Source organism: Lolium rigidum, chromosome 3 (genome assembly GCF_022539505.1).
Source record: "Lolium rigidum isolate FL_2022 chromosome 3, APGP_CSIRO_Lrig_0.1, whole genome shotgun sequence".
NCBI classification, from domain to species: Eukaryota; Viridiplantae; Streptophyta; class Magnoliopsida; order Poales; family Poaceae; genus Lolium; species Lolium rigidum.
Window position 1 is genome coordinate 307,690,131 of NC_061510.1, and position 14,449 is coordinate 307,704,579.

A 14,449-nucleotide genomic window follows, 5' to 3' on the forward strand; every position below is an offset into this window, starting at 1 on the left:
TCTGTAGTCACCCTCAAATAAGAACTGATTGTAGTCATCCAATATTAGACCAAATGTTGTGTGTTTCCGGTTCTCTAGATGCACATAAGTGCTCATTCATGTACTTGCAGACACAATGCACCAGTTCATGTATTTCTATGCACAGGGAGTTGGTGCAAACAGGAATGTGCATGTTGTATTCGGTAGCGCCACATTACCACTTCTTGTTGCCACATGGATTAAGATCATAAACAAAACAATGTATCTCTCCTAGAGATGCATACATGAATCCATACTAGTCATCCCTACTTTGTCTTTGATGTTTTTGATTGCAGGTTTGAAGAAGATTAGGAGAAAAAAAAAGGAGAAGACAACGATAAGAATTAAGGATTTTCTATTTCATTTTTTACTTTGTTCACTTGTAATTATGCCATCTGGATTTAATCTTCTGATTCAAACTGCATTTAAATTATACATTCCAACCGTGTACATGTATTCTGTTTGAGTTAATAACATTCTGCTTTTTTCAAATACTGAGTTAAAGTTCATATCTAAAATTTGATCTTAGTTGTGTTTGTGCATGTAAGTCATTTAATTACTTGTTATTTACCATGTGTTCCAAAATAGCAAAATAAGCAAAGGTCATGCTCATGCCCGATTTAATAGCTTCTTGCCAATCACTTTGATTACTAAAAGAACTTCTATTCCTTGTCCTCGTTGATAAACTACGGCTTCTCATATGGCATCTTTGTTATTCTCATGTTTTACAAAATAAAAATCCAAGTAGAATACAAGGTTTAGTCTTTGTTCTATTTTGCTACTTTACATCACTCATGTAATCTAAAATTTCCATGCACATAAGACATTCACGACTAGCGCATAACCATCAACTAGAAGCAAAAAAGCGAGAATAAGCTGCACAAGAGTTCACATATGTAGTGTGCAGATTATACCATGGTGGAATAGTTCATTGACACGAGAAAATGTTGTGGTTTGCCTAGTCTAATGCAGAATGTTGTCAATCGAAGATGCACTTTGATCTCTTGGGTAATCAAATAATAATGTTTATAAATGCACAGTGAGAAATCCTTCAGTTTTGGTCAAAATGTTGAGAGACGTTGACTCATACTTATTGTATCAAATTTTAGTTTATATTGTCAACAAGTGCAGGAAAGGAAAGAAACACTTGGAATATATATACTCTGAACATATATTTATCCTGGATGAAGTTTTATTGATGATGATAGGAATTAAAAGAAAGAAACACTATTAAACTATACACTATACCCAAATATGGCTGGTAAGTTTCCAAAAGAATGCAAGCAATCGGGATTGCATTTCTTGCCTATTCTGTAGCAGACATGGTTTCACACCAACAATGGCATCAATAGCATTCCAATTTCCAGGTTATACGTGTCAATTGATCTTTATCTCTTTCCGCGTCCCTTAATCTTGGTACGCGACATTTACAAGCATATATATACCTCATATATGTGACTATCTCATCCACAGATTCATTCAGCTAGCAAGCAAACACATACCTCTTCTTATTCTAAGTCTCCTAGCCTACCACTGCACCCCTTCCCCCATCTTCGCCAAATCTTGCCTTTGCAATGGAGAATGTAGTGGTGCTGATTGTTGGTGCTGGGCCAGCATGCCTCGCAACAGCAGCGTGCCTTACCCAATTGTCCATTCCCTATGTCATCGTCGAGCGTGAGGACTGCAGTGCATCTCTTTGGCGCAACCGGCATACGATCGTTTGAAGCTGCATCTTGCGAAGGAATTTTGTGAGTTACCACACATGTCATATCCAGCAGATGCACCAACATACATACCAAAAGCTCTATTTGTCAAGTACGTAGATGACTATATTGAGTGTTTCAATATTAAACCGAAGTATCTCACTAGCGTGGAGTCATCAACATACGATGGTGAGAAAAAAGTTTGGTCCATCGTGGATCATGACATGGCAGAGTGCAAAAGAATAAATTTCACAACAAAGTTTCTTGTTGTGGCAAGTGGTGAGAAATAGTGCAGAGAATATTCCGGTGATCCCTGGACTTCAAAATTTTCCGGGTGAGGCCATCCACTCATCAAGATACAAGTCAGGCAAGAGCTTCTCCGGTAAGAGTGTGCTGGTCATTGGATCTGGCAACTCCGGGATGGAAATCGCTTATGACCTTGCGACCCATGGTGTGAATACTTCAATTGTTGTAAGAAGCCCGGTATGTGCACTATATATTTTTATTTGGTAATGGGATACAATTTCTTAGTATAACTACCAGTAGAATGATATTTTAATTTATCTTGTATGCTGCTAAAGATGTGTCACAAATTTTGTGGATGCAGATTCATGTAATGACAAAGGAGCTAATCCGGTTGGGGATGACACTAGCCCACCATCTTCCGCTAAATCTAGTGGATAAACTCCTTGTTATGGGGGCAAAATTCATGTTTGGAGACTTATCAAGGCATGGCATCACAATGCCAAACATGGGTCCAATGATGCTCAAGTCAAAAACCGGCCGATCCGCTGTGATTGATGTCGGCACCGTTGGTTTGATAAAAAAGGGCATCATCCAAGTAAGTATAAACCTTTACATATACCATATGTAGATTTACTTTGATGAGGACATCCCTACCTCACTACTACCTCCGTCATTACCAACTGAAGATGAACCTGCTGTGAAGCTCAAGTCCAATGAAGTCAGGATTGGACCAATGACACGAGCTCGTGCGAAGTTACTTAAACAACAGGTGAACTTGTTTCTAAACGATACTTTGATTGATGAGAATTTTATACTGCCTAAGTCCTATTACTTGTGTATCATCAGGTATCAAGAGGAGACGAGCATCGCACGAGGAGGAGAGGAGCAGCTGGACGTGAAGATGGACGTGAAGCTGGACATGGAGCTGGACATGAAGATATCTCATGGACGCGCGAGGGAGGAGCGGGAGGAATGCGCGAGAGGAGAAGAAGAAGATCAGCCCGGTCCGAGCACCCGGTCGGACCGGCCCCCGACCGGCCGCCCGGTTACGGACACCGGTCGACCGGGCCCCCGACCGGCCCACCCGGTCCACTGAGTCCGGTTGACGCTGCCTCGTACCGGGCGCCAACCGGACGATTTCTGCGACGTTTCCGGTTGCAACACCCGGTCGACCGGACCACAGACCGGCCCGTCCGGTCACCAGCCCGGTTGACCGGATCCCAGACCGGACATGTCCGAGTCCTGTCTCGACCGGATCTATTCCGGGTCGGTTTTACTTGTATTTTTCGACCGAACTCGTCCCGACGCCTATATAAGTGCCTTGGACGACCCCCTAGCTGCTTTAGACCACGTTTAAGATAAACCCTAGTTCTTAGTTGTTTGCTCTGCAAAACTATTGAATTCCCTACACCATATTGCTTGGATATTGTGTAGATCCTGTTTAAGTCTTGTGTGATCTGCTGTTCCATTAGGAATTAGACGGTTGCAACTTACCGCTTCGTGGTCGGCGGCTACGTGCGCAAGTGTGTGGAGTTGCGAATATCTTGCAGGGTTGAGAGCTGTTGCATTGGCGACAGGGACCAATCGAGAGATCTCGTTGCGTCATACAAGTTATCATCCACTACATCGTCGTGTTCCTCCGCTGCTATCATCCCGTGATCATCATCACCACCGTTGCTTACTGAGAAGATCGGGCCACCCCTTATCATCTTGGTATCGATTTCCAGCTTCCTCGGTAAGCCATCCACAATCCACCCCATAGTTGAGTTGTGAGTGTTTTCCTATCCAGTAAAAGCCAAAAAAAAATTAGGGTTAGGGTTTGCCATAGCCATAGCTTGCACTAATTTCGAGTTTTAGTTGCTTTTCGTAGTTGTTTTTGCGTACCTTTATCTTTCGGCTAGTAGAATTGTTAGGGTTTATGTTTTCTCTATAGCGTCTAGTTTATCTTCTAGTGTTAGTTTTGTTACTCCGAGTCCACATAGCGTACAGTGTGCTTGTTCCCAACCATAGACACAGCCTTTCGATATACGTGACTAGGAACTTCCCTAGAAGAGACTAGTTTTACCGCTCGACAGGCTGCTCATTAGGGTTTTGGTGCTTTGCATATCTTGTTGGCCGTGTTATCAAGGAGTTGAGTCATAAAATCAAAAAAAAAGAGAAAATTGAAAAGAAGCAAAAAGAGCTACATAGCTGCGTGTGTTACAAAAAGAAAATACAAAAAGAAAAGTGTGTGCTAGTTGAAATCAAGTGAAAGGCCTAAGTTTTCTTTACTGCATCCGTAGTTGAGCAATCTTGTGCCTGTCTCATTGAGCTTTGCTAGCGTCTCTCTTGTGCATTGCAACCTTTCCTCCATATAGTTGCATTGCCCCATTATATCGCCTTGTGTGAGTATCTTTGGTTGTCTACGGTCAGCGCTAGAGCTTGTTATTGGTGCAAATAGGTAGCCTACCTACAGCCCCACATATATCCTGCTTTGTTGTGTGATTGTTCTTATACCCTTGATATTCGCTTCGCTACATCCGTGCACTAGTTGTTACTACAAGTGGTAAGCAACACTAATTTACTTTGGAACGGTAAGATTTCCTTTTCTTATCAGTTTTGAGTGAGTTGTGAGAGTACCACCATATATTTTTGATTTAGTGCACTAACCTACTAATCATGTCTCGCTAGTGATAATAAGATTGTTAACCAGGAAAACAAGAATTCGGCGAGATATCATCACATGGAGGGAGTATGAAGCTCTTCGTAATGAGATGCGACGTGAATTCCGCACTAAGGATGATGAGCTTAAGAGTACGGTTGACGAGATCAAACAAACGCTGGATGCTACTAATGTCACCGTCACGGGATTGTCTGATCAAATGACGGATATACGACGCAATATTGCGGATATGCGTCTCGCTATTGAGAACTTGACTGCTACAACAACAACAACAAGAAGATGATGAAGATCCCGAGCTTGAAGATGACGCACACAATGCTCGTGGTGCGCCTCGTGGTCATCGTCCTCGTGGCTGGGTTCCACTTGGCCGCAATGGTCGTGGACAAGATGAAGAAGATGGATTGGGTAAGCCTAAGTTTTCCATACCCAAGTTTGAAGGAGGAGCTGATGTTGAAGAATACCTCACTTGGGAGCTCAAGATTGAGAAATTATGGAGCCTACATCCACACTACTCGAAGATAGGAAGATCAAGCTTGCGTCTTCTGAATTTGATGGTTATGCATTGCGTTGGTGGGATTCTTTGGTTCGTAACCTCGATGAAGATGGTGCACAACCTATCCGTACATGGCGTGCTATGAAAGAGGCAATGACTTCTCGTTTTGTGCCTACAAATTACATGCGGAACATATTTGATAAGCTAATACTATTGAGGCAAGGTGTGAAGACTGTTGATGAGTACTACATGGAGATGGAGATGCTTATGCAGCGTGGTCGTGTCCGTGAGTCTCTAGAGATGACAATGCAGCGTTTTCTGAATGGACTGAAGTATGATGTTAAAGGCATTGTTCGTCATTACACCTACACCAATATGAATCAATTGTTACATCATGCAAGAGAAGATGAATCACAGTTGGCTGAAGAAGCAAAGGTTAAGGGACGTGCTACGGGAGCTGGGCGTTTTACACCCCGCGCGCCCTCTACAGCGCCGGCGCCTTCGACGCGCTCTGCTCCTTACTCTACTCCGCCTAGCAAACCGGTCTCCAATGTATCTAATGCAAAGAAGTCCGAATCTGCTGCAAGTACGAGTGGTTCCGGTGTGTCTACAACGCGCAACCGCGATATGCTTTGCCATACATGTGGTGGCAAGGGTCACTTCAAGAGAGATTGTCCTAACCGCAAAGTCATGTTTATCAATGAGGACAATGAGTATGAGACTGGAGATGATGTTGATCCAAATGCTCCGGACAATGATGACTATGACACCGATGGTGAAGATGCATATCCTTCGATGCTCGCACCATTGTTGTGTCGCGAGCGTGCTCTTAATGTGTTGCCTAGTGCATCTACTCGAGCGCTGCAATTTGTTCCAAACCAAAGCTTTAGTTGGTCCCGACAAGGCTTGCAAGGTCATTATTGATGGCGGGAGTTGCCGCAATTTAGCAAGCAAGGAGTTATGTACCAAGCTGAAGTTGAAGTATCTACCGCACCCGCATCCATATTATATTCGGTGGTTGAGCGACAATGGTGAGATGAAGGTAAACCACATGGTGCGTGTTGAGTTTGCGATTGGACCGTATAAGGATTGCATTGACTTTGATGTGGTTCCTATGACGGTTTGTCACCTCTTATTGGGTCGGCCTTGGCTCTATGACCGTTACGTGCAACACAATGGCCGTGCCAATACATATCACTTGGAGTACAAGGGCAAGAAAATTAACTTGCAGCCTATGTCACCACAACAAATTGTCAATGAGTCTCGTCAGAAGATCGAAGTGTATTTGGAGGATGCCCCTCTAGATAGGCGAGAGAATTGTAATGTCGTGAGTGATATAACGAAAAGTGAGAGAGTGAATTCCTTAGTCTCATTAGCCACGAACGAAGACATGAGAGAATTTAGTGAGGATCCTACGGCCATGCCTCTTGTGCTTTTGTACAGGGGTACGGTTTTGGTTTCTAACGACATGACCCCTCTTCCTCTTGGTGTTTCTAATGTTTTGCAGGAATTTGGCGACGTGTTTCCGGAGGAGGTACCCGCAGGACTACCACCATTGCGAGGTATTGAGCATCAAATTGATTTGATTCCCGGAGCATCGCTGCCCAATAGGGCGCCATATCGCACTAATCCCGAAGAGACGAAGGAGATACAGAAGCAAGTACAAGCACTACTCGACAAAGGTTATATTCGCATAAGCCTTAGTCCTTGTGCTGTTCCTCGTTATTCTAGTTCCTAAGAAAGATGGTACTTGGCGTATGTGCGTAGATTGTAGAGCTATAAACAACATTACTATTCGATATCGTCATCCTATTCCCCGTTTAGAGGATATGCTAGATGAATTGAGTGGTGCTCGCTGTGTTCTCTAAAATTGATTTGCGTAGTGGCTATCATCAAATTAGGATGAAAGAAGGGGATGAGTGGAAAACAGCCTTTAAAACAAAATTTGGTTTATATGAGTGGTTAGTAATGTCTTTTGGGTTAACTAATGCACCTAGCACTTTCATGAGACTGATGAACCATGTTTTGCGTGAATTTATTGGCAAATTTGTGGTTGTGTATTTTGATGACATATTAATCTACAAACGCAATGAATCTGATCATACTATACATATTCGACATGTTTTGCAAGTGTTGCGTGATAATCAACTCTATGGTAATCTTGAGAAGTGCACATTTTGCAAAGATAAGGTCATATTTCTGGGTTATGTTGTCTCTAAGCATGGAGTAGAAGTAGATGTGTCTAAAATTGAAGCTATTCAAAATTGGCCTACTCCCATGAATGTGAGTCAAGTAAGAAGTTTTCATGGTCTAGCTGGGTTTTATCGCAGATTTGTGCAAAACTTTAGTACTATTGCTGCACCTTTGAATGATTTGACTAAAAAGGGTGTTGTTTTTGAGTGGGGCGCAGCCCAAGATCATGCTTTTGATGAACTTAAGAGATTGTTAACTTCTGCACCGTTGCTTGCACTTCCCGATTTCAATAAGCAATTTGAGATTGAATGTGATGCTAGTGGTATTGGAATTGGTGGTGTGTTGATGCAAGAGGGTCGCCCAATTGCATATTTTTCCGAGAAACTTTCTGGTGCTAAGTTGAACTATCCTATATATGATAAAGAATTGTATGCTTTAATTAGAGTTCTTGAGGTTTGGCAACATTACTTGTGGCCAAAAGAGTTTATCATACATTCGATCATGAAGCTTTGAAATACCCGAAAGCCCAATCTACTTTGCATAAGCGTCTAGCTAAGTGGGTTGAGTTTATTGAGTCTTTTCCATACATTATTAAGCATAAGAAGGGAAAAGATAATATTGTTGCTGATGCTCTATCTAGGAAGAATATGTTATTAACTCAACTTGATGTTAAAATTCCTGGTTTAGAGATACTATGTGATTTGTATGCCACTGATCATGATTTTGCTTGAACCATATCGCTTATGTGCTCTTGGTAAAGCATGGGAAAAATATCACATACATGATGGGTTCTTGTTTAGGGCTAACAAACTATGTGTTCCGAGAATCGTCCGTGTGTTTGCTCTTATTGCATGAATCACATGCTCGGAGGTTTGATGGGTCACTTTGGGCGTGAGAAGACGCTACTCATGCTAGCTGACCACTTTTATTGGCCAAAGATGAGGCGGGACGTGGATAGATATGTGAGGAGATGCATTACTTGCAACAAGTCCAAGTCCAAGCTGAAGCCTCACGGTTTGTATACTCCTTTACCGGCACCTACTACACCATGGGAGGATATTAGTATGGATTTTGTGTTGGGTTTGCCGCGTACTAAAAGAGGCCATGATTCTATATTTGTGGTAGTGGATAGATTCTCTAAGATGTCACATTTTATTGCCTGCCACAAGAGCGACGATGCGTCGCATATTGCTAACCTGTTTTTCAGGGAGATTGTACGTCTACATGGAGTCCCAAAGACTATTGTTTCTCATCGTGACGTGAAGTTTATGAGCTACTTCTGGAAGACGCTTTGGAGAAAGCTGGGGACGAAGCTGCTGTTCAGCACTACTTGTCATCCCCAAACTGATGGTCAAACTGAAGTGGTGAATAGAACATTGTCACAACTGTTGAGATCCATGATCAAGAAAAACCTGAAGGAGTGGGAAGAGTGTTTGCCGCATGTGGAGTTTGCTTACAACAGGGCGGTACATTCTACCACGGAGCTATGTCCTTTTGAGGTGGTGTATGGTTTCAAACCAATTACTCCACTTGACTTGTGGCCTTTGCCCATACCTGAGAGAGTTAATATGGAGGCATCAAAGAGGGCAGATTATGTGAAGAAGATTAATGAGAAGACTAAAGAGTTGATTGAGAAGAAAGGCAAGAGCAATGCTGCAAGGATGAATAAGAAGCGCAAAGAGATGTTGTTCAAGCCTGGTGATTTGGTATGGGTACATTTTCGCAAGGATAGGTTCCCGAAGCTGAGAAAGTCTAAGTTGAAGCCTCGTGGTGATGGTCCTTACAAAGTGCTTGCCAAGATCAATGATAATGCATACTCGATAGATCTTCCAGAGGATGAGTTTGGTGTCAGTAATTCTTTCAATGTTGCTGATTTGACACCATATGACGGAGAAGACCTTGGAGCGTCGGGGTCGACGCCTTTTGAAGGGGGGGGGAGATGATGAGGACATCCCTACCTCACTACTACCTCCGTCATTACCAACTGAAGATGAACCTGATGTGAAGCTCAAGTCCAATGAAGTCATGATTGGACCAATGACACGAGCTCGTGCGAAGTTACTTAAACAACAGGTGAACTTGTTTCTAAACGATACTTTGATTGATGAGAACTTTATACTGCCTAAGTCCTATTACTTGTGTATCATCAGGTATCAAGAGGAGACGAGCATCGCACGAGGAGGAGAGGAGCAGCTGGACGTGAAGATGGACGTGAAGCTGGACATGGAGCTGGACATGAAGATATCTCATGGACGCGCGAGGGAGGAGCGGGAGGAATGCGCGAGAGGAGAAGAAGAAGATCAGCCCGGTCCAGCACCCGGTCAGACCGGGCCCCTGACCGGCCGCCGGTTGCTGACACCCGGTCGACCGGGCCCCCGACCGGCCCACCCGGTCCCCGGTCCGGTTGACGCTGCCTCGCACCGGCGCCAACCGGACGATTTCTGCGACGTTTCCGGTTGCAGGCACTCGGTCGACCGGACCACAGACCGGCCCGTCCGGTCACCAGCCCGGTTGACCGGATCCCAGACCGGACATGTCCGAGTCTGTCTCGACCAGATCTATTCTGGGTCGGTTTTACTTGTATTTTTTCGACCAGAACTCGTCCAAGACGCCTATATAAGTGCCTTGGACGACCCCCTAGCTGCTTCAGACCACGTTTAAGATAAACCCTAGTTCTTAGTTGTTTGCTCTGCAAAACTATTGAATTCCCTACACCATATTGCTTGGATATTGTGTAGATCCTGTTTAAGTCTTGTGTGATATGCTGTTCCATTGGGAATTAGACGGTTGCAACTTACCGCTTCGTGGTCGGCGGCTACGTGCGCAAGTGTGTGGAGTTGCGAATATCTTGCGGGGTTGAGAGCTGTTGCATTGGCGACAGGGACCAATCGAGAGATCTCGTTGCGTCATACAAGTTATCATCCACTACATCGTCGTGTTCCTCCGCTGCTATCATCCCGTGATCATCATCACCACCGTTGCTTACTGAGAAGATCGGGCCACCCCTTATCATACTGTGCCATTGTATTAATATTTTCTTTACCAATGTGTAGGTTCAAGGAAGCATTAGTGAGATCATGGGAAATATAGTTAAATTTCAAAGAGGAGATGAAATATCATTTGACGCAATTGTGTTTGCAACTGGATACAAGAGCACAGCAAATATGTGGCTTAAGGTACTCACATAGTTTTTGAATATGCCTAAGTTATATTCTTTCTGCTGCAACAATTGTTAAACTCCTAACCAAATTACATCTTATTTATGAGTGCAGAATGGTGAGGGGATGTTAGGGTCTGTTCGGTTCTGGAATACATTGGAACGGAATGGAACCGTTCCATTCCTAGGAGGCATTCTCGTGTTCGGTTGTCAACTGGGACGGAACCGGGGCGTTCCTCAAAAGGGAATATTCGCTCTATATCCGGAACGCACTCGTCCGGCCAAAACGGCCGGACCGAGTGGAACGGGCGCTAATCTCTCTCTCCCTCACGCTAATCTCTCTCTCTCCCTCACGCTAATCTCTCTCTCTCCCTCCACCTCCTCTCTCTCTCCGTCCGAGCTCCCCGCGGCCCAGCGCAGCCCTCCTCTGCGCTCCTTCGCGCTCCCTCTCCAGCCAGCCCGGGGCGCGGCGCGGCGACCGGAGCAGCGCCAGCGGCCAGCCATCCCGAGCGGCGGCGGCCCGAGCGCCAGCGGCCGGCGGCGGCCCGAGGCGGACGGAGCGGCGGCCAGCCATCCCGAGCGGCGGCGGCCCGAGCGCCGGTGGCCGGCGGCGGCCCGAGGCGGACGGAGCGGCGGCCAGCCATCCCGAGCGGCGGCGGCCCGAGCGCCGGCGGCCGCGGCGGCCCGAGGCGGACGGAGCGGCGGCCAGCCATCCCGAGCGGCGGCGGCCCGAGCGCCGGCGGCCGGCCATCCCGAGCGGCGGCGGCCCGAGCGCGGCGGCCATGCGACGCCAGCCGGAGCAGCGCCGGCGGCCGGAGAAGAGCCGGCGGCCCACGGCGTGGCGGCCGAGGCGGACGAAGCCACTCCTTCTCAGATCCCTTTAATTTCTAATCCATTTAAATGAGCTAATTAATTGCATGTTTATATTAATTATATTTGGTTCCATTCCACACTTTCTCAGATCAAAAGAACACGAAAATGGAATGGGTGGGATGAGATGGAATGGAATGGAATGGAACCATTCCATTCCATTCCACCCCGTCCTGGAAACGAACAGACCCTTAAATGACAATGGGCTGCCAACTAAAGAATATCCGAATCATTGGAAAGATGAAAATAGGCTCTACTGTGCTGGGTTGGCGAGGAGAGGATTGGCTGGTATTGCCGCAGACGCCAAGAATATTGCCAATGACATCAAATCTGTGATAAGCTCCATGTCCAGCTAAAGTAGATGATATATGTAGTTTAACATGCCAGGTGTGTTAGACTTTTTTTTTTACGAATAAGGTGTGTTAGACTATTGATAGTATCTTTTGGGCAACTTCATGTCATGTCATATCGAGGGAGTAAGCTCTGATCATGTATACTATCATCAAGGGTCTCCAGTTCTACTTTCTTTGTGTGTAAAAGAGCTTCATTGTCTGTCGTGTTCTATTTAATTCAATTCATATACGCACAAGTCTTGGGGTCAGTATCAGTCTGTTCCTAAATATAAACCGATGGATTAGTGTATTAGAGCAAGTCCCATCCGGTAGCTATCTGGGACACCAAATCGAAACTGCGTGCATGACTTTGGGCAAAAAAGGCACTCCGACCCAAACCAGGCGCCAAAGGTCCAAAGCACAAGTTAAAAACGGAGTATCACCATCTCAAAAAAAATAAAATAACGGAGAATCACCAAATTCCTCCGCGTAGGAACCTGGGGAATGGGGAGGAGTAGGCAAGTCACGAACCTGGTCGCAGCGTTCCCTCCCGTTCTATGGTTGTGCTCTTCCTCCTTTACTGCGTCGCCGCAACCTTGTTCTGCCACCCCGTGACGCTTGTGATTTTGGGGAAAAAAATGAGCACGGGAGTGCGGAGGTTGCCTATAGCAGCTCGATTCGATTTGATTATGCCTGCTCGATCATGGGGGATTCGTATTCTCCACCCACAGCGGGAGCAATCCGGTGCTCCGCACAGGACGGACTAATTTTGGGCAGTGTCTCAGTGTCTGGTTTTTCCAATTTTCTTCTTTGATTTTCTTGGTTTTTCGGCGGTTATTTCGATTTTGCCAGTCAGTTTTTTTTTTTGAACTTTTATCATACATGAAATTCTCAAGTTTCTCTGAAAAAATTAAAATCAGAATTTCTTTCGAAATTTGAATGTTTTTTAAATTCAAACATTTCTCAGATCCAACTAATTCTAGATTTGATTTTAAATAAAAATTCAGATTCGTACATTTTTTAATCCGAAATTTTTTCAGATTCGAACATTTTTAGATTTGAACATTTTTAAAATTTAAACGTTTCCAGATTCGGAAATTTTTGAAATTCAAACAATTTTTAGATTCAAACAATTTTAGATCTAAACAACTTTTGGATTCAAATAATTGGGAAGTTCAAACATTTTTCAGATTCAAACAATTTTTAAAATCTATTTTTTATGAACATAAGTTCTCGGCATGCGTAGCCCGGCCTGGCCTAAAAATTCCGGGCCGGGCCGGGCCGGCATCCGGGCAAGTATGTTAGGCAGGGCTCGGGCCTAAATCTTGAGCCAAACGTTGGGTCAGTCGGGCCAGTTCAGGTTTGGGCCTACAAAATATGTGATTTAGACAAGAGTCAAGCTGGGCCGGGCTTTTCCATGCTTTGGACTGGGCCGGGCTTGATTGCTAGTCCTAATGGTCTGGCTAGGCCGAAATGGGCCTATATTTAAGCTTCGGTAATTTTTAGACCGATCCGAAGCTTGACCAGGTCCGAGTTTTGACTAAATCTTGAGGGATAGAAAGAATGACAGTAAAAAAAAGTCGAACTCTACGCAGTGGAGATTTTTGGCTCGGGCTCCACTGATCCTGTTATTTTAATTAAAATTAGAAATCATATTTCTGAATTTTAAAACAAAATATGAAATAAATAATTGTTGATGCATCCATAAACATGCAAAATATTACACAAACAACAACATCATCAAAAGAATTCCTAAGTTAGGGCAAGCTAGATATGAAACCCAAAAGAAACAAAGGGAGCGCGTTCAAAATGGGAACCCAAAAGCTCGCCCCTGCGTCTCTCCGCTCTGGGCCGACACACCCTAGCCCCTCCCCTTACTTTCCTTCTCCCTCGGCACCTCCGGAGGTGACTTCCGGGAAGCCCACGCATGGCCACCGAGGAAGGTAGCTGTGAGGTTCTCGTTGCTTCGCGGCCCACGCGGAGAGCTCATGCATCTAGGGGGCGGCCTCGTCAGGAAGGTGGCGGTGACGTTCTCGCTACTTCGCAGGTCACTCGGAGAGCTCAAGCATCTAGGGAGGCGGCCTCACAAGGTGTAGGCGGAGTCAATCCGGCGGTACAAGGCGCTTGCCGGGGTTGGTGGCTTTCCTTGACAAAAGACTGAACAACATCATATTGTCTTATAGAGGATATCAAAGCCCTGCCCTGGCTTGTTCTTTATGATCTGTGACTTGTTGTCCCATTCCCATTCGTCTTTTGCTAAATAATTTAGCACATATCGTTCGTCGAGTTGAACATTTGGTTGTTCCCTCTTTTCCTTAATGATGTCCTGAAATGTATCTGTGACACCCTTTGAAATGATTTGTTTAAGTGAACAAAGAAGTGCTGAACTCTTTAAGGAAAAAAGAGAGGCTTTGAAACTAGTTTTTTTGAAACATAGAGAAAAACAGATGAGTAGTGCATGGGGGCTCCCTTGGATATGCCCTCTGCATCCGAATCCTACCACGGACAAGCGCAAACTGAGCTATAAACGAGGCGGAAGGAGCGGAGGCGACAATGGACAGACACATGCCGGCCGGCGGCTGCTGCTGAACAGAAACAATACAATACGTAGTCTGCAGAAGAACAGGGAGGGTCGTTGCTTTCTTTCTCTCGGAGGCTGAATGCCGATCACCTCCAAGCTGTTGTACTTCCAGCGCCGCTGCCGCTGCCGGTGGTGGAGCCCGCTGAAGGATCCCTGAGCCGCGAATCCCCCGCTCCCGCCAGCCGGGTTCACCC

The 14,449-nt window shown here is 45.2% G+C and overlaps 1 pseudogene; it reads left to right on the forward strand.

The window, feature by feature from the left end:
- The first annotated feature begins 1,592 nt into the window (after nt 1-1,592).
- LOC124699825 lies at nt 1,593-11,698 on the forward strand (annotated as a pseudogene).
- Nucleotides 11,699-14,449: the final 2,751 nt, after the last annotated feature.